The following is a 21409-nucleotide window of genomic DNA, read 5'->3' as shown; positions in this document are numbered from 1 at the left end:
CACAGGCTCACTTGGGACTCAGCTATACAGCTGCAAATAAAATGTTTTAAGTGTGTTTTAAAGTGCAACATACAAATGTGACACTAGATGGCGGTGGTGAGCTATGGCAAATTCAATATATTTTTTCAAAACGCTTTCTTTGAAAAGCATTTTCACAGTGGTTTTTCTATGTTTGTAGATTCTACCTTGGACCTCCCAGAGAGACCTAAGGGATGCTGCCGTCTTTCTGGGCCACGTTGCCGTGACCTGGACTCACTGAGGTTTTGCTGTAATGTGGGTCTGGGGTCTGCTTGGCAAAAAAGAACTAAGCTGCCCTAGTTTCCATATTTAGCCCTTCCATTAACGTCACATGCAGAGATTGGAAGACAGGAACTGTTCTTCTCCCAGGCCAAAAGCTTTTCCAGTGGGCTCAGGATTTAGGTCATAATATACAACTGGAAGATTGGGAAAAGATGTGGAAGGTGAATTTAAAATTTACAGATTGTATCTTATTGAAAGAGGATTATATGAAAATGATGTATAGATGGTATATTACGCCAGAGAAAGTGGGGAAAAATTGTATAAAAAGGAATCTAAAACCTGTTGGAAATGTAAAGAAAAAGATGGTACATTTCATCATATGTGGTGGGAATGCTAAAGGGTTAGAAATTATTGGGAAATGTTATATAATGAATTGATTTTTTTTTTAAAGACTTTTGTTAAGAAACCAGAAGCATTCCTCCTAGGACTTTTAGATCAAGATTTTTTTAAAAAAGAAAATTGGATATTATTTATGTATGCAGCAACAGGGGCAAGAATTATATTAGCAGCAGCTTGGAAGACGGAAGAAATACCAACGAAAGAACGATGGCAAGGGGAACTTATGGAATATGCAGAACTGGCAAAATTAACAGATAAATTACATGGAAAGGATAACGAAGACTTTAAAAGAGAATGTGAACCATTTACAACATAAAGAATTGGACTCACTGGCAGGGTTTGAATAAACAAACACAACTGTATATAACAAAAGGTAAGATTATAAGTATTGGGAATTTTTGGGGGAAACAACAAGCAGGGTGAGTAATATGGAAATAAAACAAAATGGGAATATGAGGGAAGTCCAGGGGAGGAGGGGGAAAATACAGAAAATTGTTAGAGAAATATCGTTAGAGGATGAATAGATGGAAAATCCATATATATATATATATATATATATATATATATATATATATATATCGGTATATATTTAAAAAAGATTGTCCCTGGAAAATCAGGACACTTGCAGGGCATGCCATAGTTTGGGGTGGGGTGGGGAGTAGGGTTGAAGTCAGATGATTTGCATTATTAACAGTGACCATTCGCAGAAAGCAGTATTAGACCAAACGGATATCCTGGCCCTAGTAAGCCAATAAAAACTAATAATGCGCTAAGAATCCCTGGTCTCTGTTCAGTCCACAATTCTGAACCTCTTGATGCATTGCGATCCAGTCGTTTTCCCATTGCAGTCTCCCTTGGTTTCAGGATGGCCAGTCAAAAGTCACTTCCAGGATGCCCTGGGAGGTTGAAAGGTTTGAAACCTCCACTGGATTTTTTAGATATATTGTCATTTCTGATGTCAGATTTGTGTTCGTTTTTCCTTCTCCTTAAGGACTGGCTTGTTTGCCCTGCATTCTGTTTGAATGCAGAAGGGCATTGTTCGCCAGTGTGGTGTAGTGGTTAAGAGCGGTAGACTCGTAATCTGGTGAACCGGGTTCGCGTCTCCACTCCTCCACAGGCAGCTGCTGGGTGACCTTGGGCTAGTCTCTCAGCCCCACTCACCTCATAGAGTGTTTGTTGTGGGGGAGGAAGGGAAAGGAGAATGTCAGCCGCTTTGAGACTCCTTCGGGTAGTGATAAAGCGGGATATCAAATCCAAACTCTTCTTCTTCTTCTTCTTCGCAGATGGTAAGTGACGCCACTGGAAGATGCAAGTGAATGAATTTCTTCTCTTTCCCTCCCTATTTTCCTTTCTAGATTGTAGGCTAGAGAGCTGTTTGTTTTTTTAAACTTTTCTTTTTCTTTTGAGTGATTTGAAAGCTGCGCTGGGAGCCCCCTTTTTTGGCTGAAGAGCAGCATTTAAAAAAATAATAAAAGAAATTCCTTTATCCCTTGATGTTGTGCGGGATGTTATTGGGACCTATTATGGTGTTGCCCAAGTAGAATATGGGGGCAGATTTGACCTCTGCGTTTTTCTTATAGGGTCTGGTCCACAATTTTCTGTTGCTGTCTTTAAGAAAGCACATAACAGCCACCCAAGGTCGGCGAGAGGAAGTTCTGTCATTGTCCAAGATTGGGCTGTTGATCATTACTGACACATGTGAGTGGTTTCAGCTGGGAACTATCAACAGCACTTTCTCTTCCAGCTCTGCCTTTATGATAGATCATTCCTAGGTACCAGTCTGGCCTTGTTGAGCTGTTCCCCCCTCCACCTTTTCATTTTGTTGGATGGGTATTGCAGTTTGAGGGATGCTTGATGTAAATTCTTAAAACGCAGAGTCTCTGCCTGATGGGTCTTAAGAAAAGCGGTTGTATCTTTGAGCTTGGTTGTGGATCTTGTTCTGGGTGGAAGCTGGAAGTCTATAAATCTGAGCAGCAGTCAGTGGATCTCCTGTGTAAGGCGGTGCCATTGTGTAGCTGCAAGGTCTGTCCAGAATGCGAACATCTTGTGTGGACTGGTCTAGGCTCATGCTGATGATGGTGTGAAGTTTGTTCGCCTGGAAGTCCTGATGAAGCTGTACAGGTGCCTCCTGATCATGAGTCCAGATTATGAAGATGTTGTCCATGTATCTCAGGTAGAGACAGGACGTTTTTTCAGCCAGAACTCGCTGGAACTCAGCTCTAGCACCTCTCCATTTGTCAGGAATGAGCCAGCTCCGAGAGAAGGTTTGCAGCCAACTCCAGAAAGCAGCCAGGAACAGAGAGGCTTAGATGTTAATCAGGCAGGAGAGAGCCAGCAGCTGCAGACTTCTTCTCTTCCTGAGCTTGATGGGACGGCTGATAAGGCAGTAGTTGATAGCAGGCTAGAACACAGACAAAGCTTGCAGGAAGCACAAATAGGAGAGAATAGATTCTGAGACAGCCTCTCAGACCACAAAGAGGTTGGGGCTGATCCACTAAGTCCAAAGAGTCGGCGAATGGGAGGGCTGCTAGACAGGAAGCAAAACAAGAGACGTAGGGGTCATCAGTTCAATATCTTCTGTTGACGCTGGAAAGAGTCTTCAGAAGGGTCATCTTGAGTAATGATGCCGGAGGCTTTGTCAGAGCTGTCCAGAGCTATCTGTTTGTTTTTGCAATAAATCTTTTTAATTACCTATGCTTACTGTGTTATCAAGCTGGGAACCTGGACTCCTGACACTGTTGGGCGCCACTGCCATTCTAAGAGAACGATGGAGGTGTTCATGGTGAGTTCTTGCACCTCTTTTCCTAGAAAAATAGCACTGGGTACAGGAGAGCTTTTGGGAGGCTGGAGTGGAGAAGACTTGTTCTATGTCAGATGTTTGCTTAACTGTGGAGCCAGGCAAGTGACCATGGCGGTGCCACTGATCGGAAGGCAACATGTTCTCCCCAAGGCTGAAGTAACTGTGGACTACAAAGTGGCAGAATTTAGTAGCAAGGTGTGCTGGAGCCTGTCAACAATGGTATCTCTCATAGCTTGCATCCCATCTCTGAGAAGAACATAAGAAAATAAGATGAGTCTGCTGGATCAAGCCAATTGCTCATCCAGCCTGGCACCCTGTTCTTACAGTGGCTGACCAGATGCCCCAGTTGGAAACCTGCAAGCAGGATCCAAGCCCAAGAGCTCTCTCCCCTCCTGCGGTTTCCAGCAACTGGTATTCAGATGCATTTCTGCCTCTGACTATGGAGGTAGAGCACAGCCATCATGGCTAAGAGCCATTGACAGCCCTCTCACCTATGAACTTGCCTAATCTAAGGTTACCAGATTTTTTTTCAATGAATCCAGGGACACTTTTCAACTTCAATGGATTTTGTATGGGGACTGGTTTGTAAATCCGGGGACTGTCCCTGGGAAACGGGGACGTCTGGTAACCTTAGTCTAATTATCTTTTAAAGTCAACTAAGTTGGTGGTCATCAATATATTCTAGGAGAGCAAGTCCCATAGGTTAACTATCAGGGAGGCTGCAGAGTCAGGTTCAGCGGGAACTGCTCAGGAGCTGCATGTGACAGGCTACAAGGACCAGCTCCTGTTTCTGGCAGCTCTGGAGTTTAAAGTTTCAGCAAAGAAAAGCAACCGCTGACTCTGCAGGCTGTGAAGAAACCGCTCCTTAAAAAAATAAAATAAAATTATTGTCTGCAGGGAATTAACTCAAAAGGGCACCATTCAAAGCGGAACTTTTAACCTTCTGCAAAAATGCAAACCAATACTATGATCTGTGTATTTTTACATTAAGTGTGATCTAAAGAAAGATCGCATTATGCACTTTGTATGTCAAAGGAAATGGACGTTTTTTTGCCACCTGTATTTCCAGCTTATTATTCCCTTTCTTCAACGGCGACTTTATTCTCCCTTCAACCTTCACAGCTTTATGAAGCCGAGGTTTATGCTATGTTTTCGAAAAGATCTGCAGCAGCCCCTTCACCACAAGCAGTTAGAACAATCCTATTCCCTTTGAACCGTTTGCTTCCTGTATATATCTTCAATGCCGTTTAAAGGCAACATACACACCTTTATTTCCTATTCTTGACAGCTTCTAACGATTCTGGACTTTTTAAATATAAAAAAAACCCAAACACCTCCCATCCTTGAAACTTATGCCTTGAAACTGACAGGCTCCCATTTCACTGATCCTCTCTCTTTTTAGAGGGCAGGTTTTGAAATGTGCTCCTTTTGATGTTTGTCATTCTTTGATGATTGTAATTTTTTTTTTTGGAAGGGGGGAGGAGTTTTGATCAAGCGTCCTCTGCTCTGTTTAGAGGTGCATGATAGCGAGACGTCTTTCTCTCAAAACATGGCTGGATCAACAGCAGTGGCTGAAAAGGGTGTGCCAAAAAATGCTGTCTTATTTCAGGCATTTGCATCAGGGCGTTACACTTCGAGACACTTTGAGCCTTTGGCCTTTTGGGATGTAATCCTCTGGAGCAGTCAAGTACAACATTTCCTGTTTTCCTAGAGTGAACATGCAGGGGAATGTTGGTCCAGCCAGTTGAACTTCCTGTTACACCTGGTCTGGAGCATCCTTCCTTTTGCATGTGACCAGGTAGGTGGGCGTGACCCTTCCAGACCTAACAAAAGGTCCAGTTATTCAGCTCAGCCATCTCCCTCTTTTTGACTCTTTTGCCTTTTGCCTCCTGGACTGCACTGCTGGCTCTCAGCCAGCAGTACAGGGATATTGCCCATATGGCATAGCTGTCAACTTTTCCCTTTTCTAAAGGGAAATTCCCTTATTCCGAATAGGATTCCTCGCAAGAAAAGGGAAGAGTTGACAGCTATGCCATATGGGGTAAATCCACTACTACTTATTTGCAACTTCAAGCCTAAATCCTGCCTTCAGGAACCACACAGTGCTCTGATCATGAGTAAACTTCTTTTTGTTACTTATGAAGAAGGCTGTTGCGTCTTTATTCTTTTTCAGGAGGGATAAAAGGGGTCTTACCAGGAATATACTCCAATCCGAACGAAGCCAGATTGGATTGCTTAATAATAATAATAATAATAATAATAATAATAATAATAATAATGTATTATTTTTACCCCGCCCATCTGGCTGGGTTTCCCCAGCCACTCTGGGTGGCTTCCAACAAAATATTAAAATACAATAGTCCGTCAAACATTAAAAACTTCCTAAACAGGGCTGCCTTCAGATGTCTTCTAAAAGTCTGGTAGTTGTTTTTCTCTTTGACATCTGGTGGGAGGGCGTTCCACAGGGCGGGTGCCACTACCGAGAAGGCCCTCTGCCTGGTTCCCTGGTTGGCTTCTCACAGCGAGGGAACCGCCAGAAGGCGGTTAAGTAAAGAGATTCAAACAAATCTGCAACCAGCTTCCACCTGTGTAAAAGGGTGTGTGTGATGTGTGAATGAAACTCAACAGCATGCGTTAAGAAAGAGAATATTTAATCAATATATCCTCTCCTGCTACCCACAACATTCCCACAGGCCTCTGCACGGACCTCGCCTGAGTCTCCTGGAACTGGCCACAAATTAGGGTAGAATTCATTTAAGTTTTACTCAGAGAAGACCCATTGGAATTAATTTACATGACCGAGGTTAGTTCCATTAATTCCAACAGGTCTACTCTGAGTAAGACTTAGTTGCATACTGCTCGTAATCTTTTGATTAAATGCAAAACTAAGAACATTAGAAGAGCGTGCATCCAGGAGTTTGTCTAATCCTTTTTTGAGGCTCTCCACGTAGATTGCCACCACTGCCTTCTGTGGGAGGGAGTTCCATAGTTTAGCTGAATGAAGAAGTTATTTCTTTTCTCTCTCCTCAATCTTCCAACATCCGGCTTCATTGGATGTGCATGACTTCTAGTGTTATGAGAGAGGGAGGAATGCTTTTATCAGTCCATTCCCCCCCCCACGCACATGCATGCCATTTTATAAACATCTGTCGTGTTGTCTGTTACTCGCTCTTTCTCTAAACTAAAGTCCCCAATACTGCAACCTTTCCTAATAAGGCAGCTGCTCCAGCCTCTTGATCAAACTGACCTTAGATGGAAAAATTAAGTCATTCCTGCTTCACACGGAGAAGGAGAGGAGGCTGTGAGCTGCTTTCTTGTATGCCGTTTGGCAAGTTCAGGATGATTCATCAATACAGTGGCGCCTCGCAAGACGAAATTAATTCGTTCCGCAAGTCTTTTCGTTTTGCGGAAATTTCGTCTTGCGAAGCACGGTTTCCCATAGGAACGCATTGAAATGTAATTAATGCATTCCTATGGGGGAAAAAGATGGGGCTTGTTGCCGGCAGCAGCAGGGGGGGATTGGGCCTGGCTGAGCCCAGCCAGAGCCTCCTGCCGCCTGCACCGAGCCAGCGGGGAGTGGGGAAGGCGAGCGGCGAGCAGCAAGGGCGAGGGCGAGGGCAAGCGGCGAGCGGGGAGGGCGAGCAGGGAGAGCGAGCGGCGAGCGGCAAGGGCGAGCGGGGAGGGTTCTTCTTACAGTGGTACCACGCAAGACGAATGCCTCATCTTGCGAAGCACGGCCATAGAGAAATTCGTCTTGCGAGTCAACTAAAAAATCGCAAAACCCTTTCGTCTTGCGAGTTTTCCGTTGTGCGAGGCATTCGTCATGCGGGGTACCACTGTATAAAATTGTAGGTGCATAGGTACCAGTCCCTGTCTCTGTCACAACTTCAGATAATACTGGATCTTCCCAAGTCTCACATCTTCTGTAACCAATGGTGAAAAACCCAAAGTTTGTTTCTACTAAGATGCCAGCTCCTCTGCTCCATCACATAAGAAAATACAGAGGCCTGTTCCTAAATAACCCATAGGAACCAATAATGAAGTGGAATTGCATAAGCAAGAGGTTCCTAAGGGCAGGAGAGAAATGGGTCCTTCAGATCTATTTATTTCTAGAACTTCTTATGTGACGATTACTCTCTTCAATGGAGTTGCTCTCAGGCTTTGCTTTCAAACCATCAAGAGTTTTCCAAGAGTGGTTACTAATAGAAAGAGATAAATGATTTGAGCTGAATCTTGGGGCAATAGGAAAGAAGCTCGGTTTTCATTCAGATTCTCAAAATATTCTGCCGATAGTAGGCTCAGCTCAGTCAAGCCCCGCTTCTCCCCAGGTCTCAGGCGACTTTTTTTCCTAAGTTGAAAAGTCCTGAATGTTGTATAACCTTTCCTGGAAGGGAAATTGCTCCGTTCCTTCAATCATTCAGCTCCAGATCTCAGGAAGGCTGATTTAAGGTAAGACATGGGGAGTCATGAATCACAACTGAGTCGATGACAGACTTCAGGAACACTGCTGCTGCTCTCTGATTCTGGGAGGCCTCCAAAGCTCTCCTTCAACAGGAACTGCACATCACAAAGAAGAGAATAAAATCAGGTGACTGCTTAAAATCCAGTGTCAGATTTACCTATAAGCTAACAAGCTATAGCTTAGGGCCCCACAGGTGAGAGGTGGCACACTGAAACAAACACTATTTTTAAAATGTTAAATTCCGTTTCAGGGCAGGGGCAGAGGCAACCCCAACAATTCAGCTTCCGTTCACCACAAATTAAGCAAGTGTGTTGGAAAATGACGAGAGAGAGGAAACTTGCAGTTGAGAAGACCTGAGAAGCTCTCTTTCCCTTTGACTCTGGCCCAGCATGATGCCTTCCAGACTGAGGACGACCAGGAAACTGAGGGGTCATATTAGCCATGGCCATGGCCATAATTGCAAACACAGACACCACCACAGAATTAATTTTGACAAATATCATTCTGGTTATTTTGGAAAAGTTGGTATGAGACATTACCACTTGAAGAAAAACCAGCACTTCTGTCCTACAGTGAATCTGTATAAACTCTGGACGCTTGTTAGTGAGCAGACAAGACTCAACTGCTATGCCAAAAACCAAGCAGGATTAGCTCCAGTTATTGGCGTCGTACGCTCAGGTTACTACAAAGTCCTGGGCAAGAGGAAACTGCCCAAACAGCCTGTAATCGTGAAAATTCTTCAACAGAAAGGCAGAAGAGAAAATCAAAGAAGTTGGTGGTGTCTCTGTGTTAGTGGCATAAAGGATTTTTCTATACTGGCCTCGGTCCAGTATATCTGAAGGAGCGTCTCCACCCCCTTTGATCTACCCGGACACTGAAGTCCAGCACTGAGGGCCTTCTGGCGGTACCCTCAGTGCGAGAAGTGAGGTTACAGGGAACCAGGCAGAGGGCCTTCTTGGTAGTGGCACCCCACCCTATGGAATGCCCTCCCACCAGATGTCAAAGAGAACAACAACTACCAGACTTTTAGAAGACATCTGAAGGCAGCCCTGTTTAGGGAAGCTTTTAATGTTTGATGGAGAAACCTGGTCTGAACAAAGACATTGGATTCTTATCTCATTATACATGACAAAGCTATCTTTAGCCATCTCACCCCTTGCCTTTCCCTGGAAGACCAATTGCAGTCGTTAAGAGTCGTCAACAGGTTTTCCACACCTATCAGCCGATCACCCATTCCCACCACCCTTCTGAGTAATACCCCTCCCCACTCCCTCACTATATTTAAGGGTCTGGTGACTTCCGTTTCAGTGTATCTGAAGAAGTCTGCATGCACACGAAAGCTCATACCACGAACAAACTTAATTGGTCTCTAAGGTGCTACTGGAAGGAATTTTTTTATTTTATTTTGTTTTGACTATGGCAGACCAACACGGCTACCTACCTGTGATGGATTATTGTATTTTAATATTTTGTTGGAAGCCGCCCAGAATGGTGGGGGGCGGGACCAGCCAGATGGGCGGGGTATAAATAACAACAATATATTATTATTATTATTATTATTATTATTATTATTACAGACTTCAATAAACACAATTTCAGCTGTGTATTCATAAAAAAGAAGACGACATGAGAAGAACATAAGAACCTCAGAAGAACCTGCTGGATCAGGCCAATGGCCCATCTAGTCCAGCATCCAGTTCTCACAGCGGCCAGACAGGTGTCCCAAAGGGAAAACAGCAGGCAAGATCTGAACACAAGAGTCCTTACTCTCCTCATGTGGTTTCCAGCAACTGGTTTTCAGAAGCATTGCTGGCTCTAACTATGGAAGGTTGAGCATAGCCATGCTGGCTAGTAACCATTGACAGCCCTCTCCTCCATGAATTTGTCTCACCAAGTTTTAAAACTATTTACCATAGGTTGGTGGCAATCATTGCATCCCATGGGAGCGCGAGTTCCATAGTTTAACTATGCACTGCGTTTAAAAAAGGACCTTCTTTCATCTGCCCTGAATCTTTCACAGGGCAGACAATGCAGAGGGAATGAAGTTTCATATAGACACAGCACACACCAGCTCATTAGGAACCCTCCTAAAAATTTAAAACAAGACAAATCACCTTTCATGGGTAGTACATGGAGATTCGGTGCTATTAGTACTATTAATATGGAGCTGTGCGTGAAGGATGGAAAGGGGGGTCCTTTTTGGAGCGAGCTATTAGTCTAAAACAAGCAGCCATCGCAAATATGCAAGGGGAGAAGGGTGAGAAGGAATGTACAAAAACCCCAAGACCTGAATCCTGGAAGCTGACTCATAAAAAGAAGGAGGGATGGAACAGGTCCAGTACCACCCCTCAAGATGCAAAAATAGGGCGGAACAGGTTATATTTATTAAAATGTAACAACTTCATACACAAATTCATGGAGATCTATCGATCTCCTGAATCTACCTGAATGGGGGTAACTGTCGCCCTGAACGACCAGGTGTGCAGCCTGGGAGTCATTTTGGACTCACAGCTGTCCATGGAGTCACAGATTAATTCTGTGTCCAGGGCGGCTGTCTACCAGCTACATCTGGTACGCAGGCTGAGACCCCACCTGTCTGCAGACTGGCTCGCCAGAGTGGTGCATGCCCTAGTTATCTCCCGCTTGGACTACTGCAATCTGCTGTATGCGGACCTACCTTTGAAGGTGACCCAGAAACTACAACTAATCCAGAATGCAGCAGCTAGACTGGTGACTAAGAGCGGCCGCCAAGACCACATAACACTGGTCCTGAAAGACCTACATTGGCTCCCAGTACGTTTCCGAGCACATTTAAAAGTGCTGGTGCTGACCTTTAAAGCCCTAAACGGCCTCGGTCCAGTATACCTGAAGGAGCATCTCCACCCCTATCATTCTGCCCGGACACTGAGATCCTCCTCCGAGGACCTTCTGGTGGTTCCCTCACTGTGAGAAGTGAAGTTACAGGGAGCCAGGCAGAGGGCCTTCTCGGTAGTGGCGCCTGCCCTGTAGAATGCCCTCCCATCAGATGCCAAGGAAATAAACAGCTATCTGACTTTTAGAAGACATCTGAAGGTAGCCCGTGTCTGATGTTTTATCGTGCTTTTAATTCTGCTGGGAGCCACCCAGAGTGGCTGGGGAAACCCAGCCAGATGGCAGGGGCATAAATAATAAATTATTATTATTATAATTGGTTGGCTTTCAGCTGGTTATGGTTGATATCATGCAAGTAAATTGCACACAAGATGTGATTGTACTGTACAAATATAAAATCAAACCAAAATCAACCAGATTTTTGAGAGCCAGTGTGGTGTAGTGGTTAAGAGCGGTAGACTCATAATCTGGTGAACCGGGTTCGCATCCCCACTCCTCCACATGCAGCTGCTGGGTGACTTTGGGCTAGTCCGGGGGTCTGCAACCTGCGGCTCCGGAGCCGCATGCGGCTCTTTTGCACCTTTGCCGCGGCTCCGGGCAGGGCCGGTGCGTTTAGCGCCGAAATGTAGGGGGTGCTGCGCCACGCTGCTGGCCCGCCTGCGCCCACCCACTTCTCTACCTTGCTGGCGGCTGTGCTGCTCATGCGTGCCTCGTTTCGTGCCAGCGCAGGGGCAGCAGCAGACCGCAGCAGCTTCCCTCCTTGGCGCCTGTCCCGGCGCTTGTGTTTGGCTGCTGCTGGTGGAGCTGCTGGCGGCGGGCGATGGGGAAGCCCTCTTTTTAAAAAGTGGAAGGGCCCGGCTCCAGGACACGTGGCAGTCTGGGAAGGAAAAAGAAGCCCGGCTGTTCAGCTAAGGGTGGCCCAACGGGATGAAATGGGCGCGGGAAAAAGCTCAGGGGACGACCAGTCCCGGGCTCTGTTTCGGGGGCGCGCAGGAGACTTCCCTTAAGCAGCGTGGCGAAAGGGGCCCGAGCATGGGCGTACCGACCGGGGGGGGGCAGGAGGGGGCAGTGCCCCCCCCAGAAGCCCCCTGCCCCCCTAGAAGCGGGAGTTCCATGGACTGAAAGAAGGGTTTTATCCATTCTGAAGGAATGTTTTCCTGCGCCTGCAGGGGGGACGTGATCAGCCCCCTGCTTCAGCCCCTCTCAGCTGCCTTGCCCAGCCCCTCTGCTGGCCAATAGTGATTGGGGCAGTGTGCATGCTGTGTGCTTTTGCATAAGTTTGCTAAACTTTTAGGGTTGCATTTGTGCTGTTCATGGGGCGGAAGTATTCTGGGGGGTTGGATTTCCCCTTCTAGATTTGCCCCTGCAGCGTCAGGCGTTCGGACGGTTCCTTTAATACAGTGCTTGTTGTTTGGCTGGGGGGGGGGGGGCGTTTCGTGATATTTTGACATTTTGCCTTCATTACCTGCTCTTCATTACCTGTCTAAATTGTGCTATGAGCTTCTGGGTGTTTATATTTTTGTGGGCCGCAATGGTTTTGCGGCTCCCACTTTTTTTCTCTCTTCAGAAACGGGTCCAAGTGGCTCTTTTTGTCTTAAAGGTTGCAGACCCCTGGGCTAGTCAGACTTCTCTGAAGTCTCTCAGCCCCACTCACCTCACAGAGTGTTTGTTGTGGGGGAGGAAGGGAAAGGAGAATGTTAGCCGCTTTGAGACTCCTTTGGGTAGTGATAAAGCAGGATATCAAATCCAAACTCTTCTTCTTCTTCATTTTATCCAGAGGTGACCCACCTTAATTCAGTCACTGTCAGCTGGTTGGTTCTCTGATCTGCCTCTCCTTTGAGTTTCCTATAAGATCCATGCAGACCCTCCAGAGGCAAAACCCACCTATCTGAGATACAGATTACAGCAGTTCAAAGGCTCAGACTCTCATCACTCCCTCTCTGCTTTCCCTTCTTCCTCTCTCTTTTGCATTACTCACTCACTCGCTCACTCACTGAGAGGTCACTCTCCAAGGAAGGAGGAATGTAATTACCCTTGATTGTGTGAGGCTTCTCCCCCACTGACTCATGCATGCTAAATTCCCCGTCTCTAAATGCTTGTTGAATGGAACTCCAATTTAACAAAGCTGTTTTGATCCACTAAATAAATATCAATTGGCTGCTTTTAAATAAAATAAAATAAAAAGGAGCTTCTTTGAGAGGCTTAGTGAGTACGAGGCAGCTGCAGGTTTGCAGGCATGGCTTTGAAACACAGCCCTTGTTCTAGCAGCTGTCTGCTAAAACCAGGCATTTGAGAGTCACTCTGGTCATTAGCAATGCCACACACAAGAGCTCTCTTTTGCAGGCATGAACTAAGTCCCAAAACATCCTATTTGTCCAACAAGGGCTTGACAGAGGCAGATGGGGAGGAGGGGAGCTCCAGCAGCAGGTCTAGGAGTCAAAAGAGTCTTCTTGAGCAAGCTTTTGATGACCTCTGCAAATAGGAGCCAAAAGGATTCCCACTGGAGATGCCATATGAGTCTATTGCAGCAAAAAGAATGTTTCATGTGCCGCAATATTGTGGCACGTGACCACAATCTCAGAGTGGTGAGAGACCTCAGGATTCCAGGTGTTTACTTAGGGTTTGATTTCCTTGCAATGAAGGACTGTGGTGTCTTTAGGATATATGGTTTTATTTACACATCTATAGAACATGAGCAGGGGCTCACAGCACTAACACCGCAGCAGATTTCACTTCTCCATTGTTGTTGTTCAGTCGTTCAGTCGTGTCCGACTCTTCGTGACCCCATGGACCAGAGCACGCCAGGCACGCCTATCCTTCACTGCCTCTCGCAGTTTGGCCAAACTCATGTTAGTAGCTTCGAGAACACTGTCCAACCATCTCATCCTCTGTCGTCCCCTTCTCCTTGTGCCCTCCATCTTTCCCAACATCAGGGTCTTTTCTAGGGAGTCTTCTCTTCTCTTCTCCATTAGTCACAGCTTTGGATCCAGCACAGAACAAGCAGGTCTCTGTGTCTCCAACCTCCAGCCTGCTTACAGTACAGACCAACCCACAACCCTCTGGCTCTTCTTCTCCTACCTAGCAGCTAGGTGAGAGGGGCAGGGAAGGCCCATCCATTCATTCAATGACACAGAACAACTCCTTTGGTTATGCTAGTCATGGCACTTGACTAGTGAGCCAATGCCATTACCTAGACAAAGGGGCTGGTTTGGCATGCTTGCTCTCATACCTTCTACCCCCCCATAGATACAGAAACCCAAGAATTTGAAGGGACTCAGGGCGTCATCCGGACTGACCCCCCGAAACACACAGCAATATTCTTTCATTATTCAGCAGCCAGTGGTGAAAAGTTTGGAAGTACTGTTCCAATGAAGCAAACCTTAAAGAACGCACAGAGTCCCAACATGCAGGCTGCTGTGTCAAGGTACTATAATTATTGTTAGGCACACCCCAACCTCTGATCCTGGCCCAGCACAGGCAAAAGTGCTGCCTCTATGCTTCTCCCATATCTGTGCTGGCCCCAAGGGTTTGTCCATGAAGCAAGGTCCAAGTCCAGTCCTGGGTCTAGGGGTCCAAAGGAGGTCAGTCCGGTGGGGAGCGAGGCAGGGAGCAGGTCAAGGTCCAAGGCAGGTTCAGGCACGAGGTTGCAGGTTGAGCATACGCTTGCAACTAAGTTGCTCACGCAACTTGGGCTGGATCTGGCTGGCTTTTATCTGGCCCTATGCTTAGGGCGGTCCCGATCCTCCGGAGACTCGCCTCTCCTCCGGGCCTGGAGGCGAGCACTCCTCCTGCAGACACTTAACTCCCTTTGCCTCTCTGCCCTGAGCCTCTGTAGCTCAGGAGAGGCTGGTGGGTTACTGGACCCAGGGGCTGCCTCAGCTTCCTCTGAAGAGGCTGGGAGTGGAGCACCTGCAGGCAACGGGTCCTCCCTCCCATCAGGCGCCAGAGCAGACTCTGCTGATGCCTGCACCTGGGGATCCAGCACAGGTGGGGATCCTTCAGGCTCAAGCCCTGGCCCCGGCTCAGCTGGTTCTGGAGGCGGGGAATCCTGTGCAGGCTGGGATCCCTCAGGTTCAGCATCAGAGTCTGACTCCCAGGCCATCACAATATCCCTGCACCACTGCCTGCAGCAGGATAAGACCTAAGGCCCATCTGATCCAAACTTCCATTTCGGATTGTGGCCAAGCAGATTGGAAGGGCACAAGTATGGCACAAGCTGCTTCTGGGATAATGAGGGAGAAGATCACCACGCTTAACTTTGTACTCCTCTGTTGTGTCCACTCTTATACACGTCTTTCCTCCACTGGTTTTTTTATTTTATTTTTTGCAACCTGCTGATTCTGGATTTCACCCCGAATCTCTCCATTGTCTTGGGGGAGTCCATGATTCTGAGGCCAGGAGATCAGCAGCAATTGATCCAAAAGTAATAAACTCTGGAACAGTTGATGGGAATTGTTGGGGAGACTCCCCTATTCCACTCTTCATTTCAGGGACGAAGTTGCATTGAGGGACAGCTCCTCTCCTCTCCTCTCCACTGGTGGGGGCACTTTATATCCAGTGACCAGCCCCCTGCCCTCACCAAAGCCCTTTGGATGTCTCCTAGCTCCTGACTCTCGGCTCAAGGCTGGGTTTTGTCAAGCCTCTTCCTCTCCTGCCTTCTCCCTTTTCTCCTGGACAAAGGCAGCTTTAAAAAAGAAACAGCCTTTTTGAGTTCTGCAGCAGGAGCAGGAGCAACCTCTCTTCTCAGATTACTCACACTGCATGGCATTCCATCTCCCCAATTTCCAGGGTTTCAGCGTTGACCCCTTGGTCAAAGGCAGCCCCAAAGGCAGAACCGTGCCATGCCTGGTTCTGGCACCATTCAGCCCGGCATGTGTTCAACTCTTCCAGCCAAATGACCTCCTAAGGGTTTGTGTGTTGTGTTCCCAGGAACTTCTGCCATCAGCGTGAACTTGAACTGCCCTCTCTGGGATACTTTTTGTGCAAAATGAGCTCATTCTTCAATTCAAGGAGAGGCAAGGCAGATCTCGCTTGCCTTATGACACTTGTCTGGCAAACCTTCCCTTGTTATGAGTTTTTTTTTGGGGGGGGGGGACAGTCTTGATGATGCCCTGAGTGACTTCCAATTCTTGGGGTCCTGTGTCTCTGGGGGTAGAAGGTATGAGAGCAAGCTGGCCAAACCAGTCCCTTTCTCCAGACAATGGCTTTGGCTGACCATGATTAGCATAACCAAAGGAGTTGCTCTGTGCCATAGAATGAATGGGTAGGCCTCCCATCCTGACCTAACTGCTAGGTAAGAGAACAATTGCCAGAGAGGTACGTGAGAGCTGAGCTGGGAGCCGGCTGGGAGCTGGAGAACACACACAGAGACCTGCTTGTTCTGTGCTGGATCCAAAGCTGTGACTAATGGAGAAGCGAAATCTGCTGGGGTGTGAATGCTGTGAGCCCCACCATCCTATGTTCATGTTCTATAGGTGTGTAAATAAAACCATATATCCTAAAGACACCAGAGTCTCTGCTTGCAAGGCAACCAGACCTGGATAAACATCTGGAACCCCTGGATTCCCTCACTCCTTGGAGATTGTGGTGGCGTGTCTCATCCTCCAATGCCAAAGTTTGGGCTCCTGTATGACATAATGATGTGGGTGGTGCTGTGGGTTAAACCATTGAGCCTAGGCCTTGCCGATCAGAAGGTCAGTGGTTCGAATCCCTGCGATGGGGTGAACTCCCGTTGCTCGGTCCCTGCTCCTGCCAACCTAGCAGTTCGAAAGCATGTCAAAGTGCAAGTAGATAAATAGGTACTGCTCCAGTGGGAAGGTAAATGGCGTTTCTGTGCGCTGCTCTGGTTCGCCAGAAGTTGCTTAGTCATGCTGGCCACATGATCTGGAAGTTGTGCGCTGGCTCCTTCGGCCAATAAAGTGAGATGAGCACTGCAACCCCAGAGTCGTCCACGACTGGACCTAATGGTCAGGGGTCCCTTTATGAGACATTGCAAAGGGGCTGTCATAATCCCAGGGGGTCCATATGGCAACCGGTGCCAATGAAAACATTACCTCCAGAGCAAATATCTTTCTCAGGACCACCGCAGGGGAGGAAATAATTTCATCTGTCCACCACAGTTTATGCCATTTTCAGTACAGATGTGCATCTATAATGCTTAAACCTATGCTAACAAACAACAGTTTCAGTTACAGGTGGGTAGCCATGCTGGTCTGCCATAGTCGAAACAAAATAGAAAATTCTTTCCAGTAGCACCTTAGAGACCAGCTGAGTTTGTTCTTGGTATGAGCTTTTGTGTGCATGCACACTTCTTCAGATACCTGAAGAAGTGTGCATGCACACGAAAGCTCATACCAAGAACAAACTCAGCTGGTCTCTAAGGTGCTACTGGAAAGAATCTTCTATTTTGTTTAAACAACAGTTTGTTTCCCCAGTGCACACCTGGTGGGGGGGGGCAGAGAAAGTTCTCACCTTGTGGTGCAAAAGCAGCAGGAACACACTAATCGTTTGCAAATCGTGCCACAAATTGTTTGCCAAACAGAACCACATTGCTGGTGCCAAATTCGGAGGCTGGAATTAGCCTGCTGGCTTGCTCTGCTGTGTGCTGCTATTGGTCTGGCAATGGAGGAAGAGGACAGAGCCCCTTTCAAGGGTCTGCTGAGAACTGGATCAAGGCAGGATGCGAAAGAAGGATGCTCTGATTTAGGACCTGTCCCTCCCCACCCCACCCCACCCCAGCCTCCCGCTAGACATGGACGATTCCACAGTCCTTATCAGCCCTGCTGTTTCAACCCGATGAAAGCCCTCAGTTTAATCAGAGGGGGTTGTGTGCATTGCCTCCTTCTCTGCAGCTGCTCACAGCTGGGATTTTGAGAATCTCGAGTGAGAAAGTTAACCAAGCTGTCAGAGTAGATTTCCACCCCCCAAAGATGGCAAAACAGTGACACGTGTTAAGTTTGGGGTTGGGAAACTAATGGGAAATAGATATTCCTGCTGTGCAATGCGCTAACTGCCTTTGACATGAATGATGGACCTTTGCTTGGAACAAATTCATCCAGTGCCTAAACACATTATTTCAAGCGCTGATGGCACCGTGTTGCAAATATTCTTATGCTGGCGCTGCCTGCATTTGCTCTGCTGCATATCCAGCACATCTCATTTGGTGAGGCCAGGGGGAATAGGGCGGATCTGTTGTAGAGTTTGCAAATGGCACCTTCTTCCTCATCGTCACATCCTACCTTTGCATAGTTGACCACAATCTAGAACCCCCTCAATACAACAGCTTTCTCTCCCAATAGATTATTAACAGATGGATTCTCACAGGTTGATGCGCCGGCGAAAAACAAACAAAACACCTCTCATGCAATTCTAGGCTGCATCAAGAGAAGTCTGAGAGGTGTCCAGATTGAGGGAAGTAATAGTTCTACTCTGTTCTGCCTTGGTCAGACCCAACCTGGAGTTCTGTGACCAGAAAGTTGAAACCAATCCTTATGAGGAATGGTTTAGGGCAGGGTTCCTCAAACTTGGCCCTCCGGATGTTTTGAGACTACAATTCCCATCATCCCTGACCACTGGTCCTGCTAGCTAGGGATTATGGGAGTTGTAGGCCAAAAACATCTGGAGGACCGAGTTTGAGGAAGCCTGGTTTAAGGAGATGGAGATGTTTAGCCTGGAGAAGAGAAGTCTGAGAGGTGATCCGAAGGGTTGTCCCATGGCTTTGCCCAGAAGGTTAGTTCTTCTTCTCAGTGTATTGATCGCCACAGTATGAAATATTTATATGCACCAAAGGCCTTGATTTACAATGAAACAGTCCCCAAAGATGGCTCAAAGCTTCCATATGTAAATGTGACTTAAGTGACTTTGACATCATTGAGTGGGAAGCTCTGGCATGCGTGAGGAACATCTGGCGTCTCAGACTCTGGGCTGGTGCACACAACTGTGCCAAGAAATGTCTCCTCCAGGCCAGTAGAAGCTCATAAGCAGAATGAAGAGTAAGGAAGGAGGAGACAAGCATTGAAAATGGGCTCATGCATGCAGCTTGAGGTTGATCGAGGTTGGTCTACCTAAGCATTTGTATGCAGACATGTGAGGGCTACTTTAGGAAATCTACATTATATGGTATGCATATGGTGCTATATGTATGATAATTTGTATAATAATGCATCTATCACCATCATCTTTGTGGTATTATAACTTTGGGACTTTGGCTATTGTGTTTTTCCTAAACACAAACTGTGTGTTTCCAGAGGATTGGAGGATCCAGAAGGCTTTTATATCACCTGGTGGGACTTTATTTCCACTGCTTCAGTCTTTGATGCTGAACATTCACCATTCACACCAGCTCAAGGGAGCCAGTGTGGTGTAGTGGTTAAGAGCAGTGGACTCTTATCTGGTGAACTGGGTTCGCATCTCCACTCCTCCACATGCAGCTGCTGGGTGACCTAGGGCTAGTCACACTTCTCTGAAGTCTCTCAGCCCCACTCACCTCACAGAGTGTTTGTTGTGGGGGAGGAAGGGAAAGGAGAATGTGAGCCGCTTTGAGACTCCTTCGGGTAGTGATAAAGCGGGATATCAAATCCAAACTCTTCTTCAACTCTTCTTCTCAAGAAATACGGGTGCCTTGATTTACATCAGTGCATCTCCATTTCTTTCCCCTGTTATTTATTGATTGTTTGCTTTGTATGTAGCATGGTGTAATGACCTGCTACTACACTTTTGGATTATTAAGTAATGGCAATAAAGGATGTTCTTTTAAAATTTATTATTATTATTATTATTATTATTATTATTATTATTATTATTAGTATACAGATTTACAAACCGCATCACAGCAGAAATCTATAGAATAGGGTGTACAAAATGAAACAGAATAAACACAAGCTCTAAGTTGAGTAAAAGCAATTCTGCAAACTCTAAAACAATAAAGAAACCATCTCTTAAAAACGTAACCATTTCATCAGAGATGCAGTTTTCAAATCAAATTAAATACCTTTATTGGCATCACAGTATAAAACATTTCAGGTCACTGGGATAATTAAAAGGACAAGGGTGAAGCTGTCGAGAGTCATAAGGTCACACTGTGATCGTGTGCACTTTGATATTCTGCTTCGCCCTGTCTGTTCCCCAAAAGGATGGTTCATTGGGAACCCTTTCAGGTCAAATTGTGGCTAAAAAAGAAGCTACTAAACCAGTGATATCTTTGTCCCCATCTGCCAGGAGAAACCTCATTTGACTTCTTCTCGGATTTGTAGTTACAGGTAGGTAGCCGTGTTGGTCTGCCATAGTCAAAACAAAATAAAGAATAAAAATAAACAAAATCCTTCCAGTAGCACCTTAGAGACCAACTAAGTTTGTTCTTGGTATGAGCTTTCATGTGCATGACCCATATATATATATAAGGGTCTGGTGACTTCTGTTTCAGTGTATCTGAAGAAGTGTGCATGCACACGAAAGCACATACCAAGAACAAACTTAGTTGGTCTCTAAGGTGCTACTGGAAGGAATTTTTTTTTTTTATATTCGGATTTGTAGGTCGGAGGTCCAACATTTTGCTCAGCATCAGTTGGTGAGGTCTACTGTGTAGAGAGCAAAACCTAAGAGAATGTGGTCCATTGAATCAGGTACTTCTTGGTTGCAGGCATACAGGTGGGCTTTGATATGGGGTATGTGAGAATCTACCTTTCGTCACTGCAGAGAGGAAGGCATTTAATCTCACGAGCATAAAAGCTTTTCGATGGGGAGGGAGTAGTAGATTCTTCAGAGATGCAGTTGATCTTCCATAAACGACCAAGTAACACCCCAAGGAAAGCCTTCCAAAACAAAAACGTCTTCAATCCCTGCCTAAACATCATGCTGCTAGACAGCTGTCCGATTTCAGCTTGGAACTGATTCCAGGGGGCTGGAGGTGCAACACTAAAAGCCCAGTTTCTAGCACTGGCTGAGCGCACCTCTGGGGCATACGGTACTCTCAGCAAATTCCCCAACAGAGGAGCACAATTACCGGGCAGGGGTAGATAGGGCAAGGAAATCCCTTAGACATCCTGCTCCCAGGTTCTTTAGGACTTTAAATGCAACTCACAAAAGAACAGTTACCCACACTGCACTTAGAAAATTCTCAGAAGGGTGGTGGGAATGGGTGATCAGCTGATAATGTGGAAAACCTGTTGACGACACTTAACAGCTGCAATTAGTCTTGCAGGGAAAGGCAAGGGGTGAGATGGCTAAAGATAGCTTTGTTATGTATAATGAGATAAGAATCCAATGTCTTTGTTCAGACCAGGTTTCTCCATGGTTTTAAGTTTGGTGATTAGTTGCAATTCAGCCACTTCTCTTTCCAGTCTATTTCTGAAATTTCTTTGTATTAAGACAGCTACTTTGAGATCTTTTATAGAATGTCCTGGGAGATTGAAGTGTTCTCCTACTGGTTTCTCTGTCTTGTGATTCCTGATATCAGATTTATGTCCATTTATCCTTTGGCGTAGGGTTTGGCCTGTTTGTCCAATATAGAGAGCTGAAGGGCACTGTTGGCATTTGATTGCATACACAATGTTGGAAGATGAGCAATTAAATAGTCCTGAGATGGTATGTTTGATGTTGTTGGGACCAGTAATGGTGTTGTCCGGGTTTATGTGGCAGCA

General features: G+C 46.3%; 1 pseudogene; it reads left to right on the top strand.

Moving 5' to 3' along the window:
* The first annotated feature begins 8268 nt into the window (after positions 1-8268).
* On the top strand, positions 8269-8704 carry LOC117052108 (annotated as a pseudogene).
* Positions 8705-21409: the final 12705 nt, after the last annotated feature.

The sequence above is a fragment of the Lacerta agilis genome, chromosome 8 (assembly GCF_009819535.1).
Source record: "Lacerta agilis isolate rLacAgi1 chromosome 8, rLacAgi1.pri, whole genome shotgun sequence".
Classification (NCBI taxonomy): Eukaryota; Metazoa; Chordata; class Lepidosauria; order Squamata; family Lacertidae; genus Lacerta; species Lacerta agilis.
Note: the sequence above shows the minus strand (reverse complement) of the source record. Positions and strands in the feature narration are given on the sequence as shown.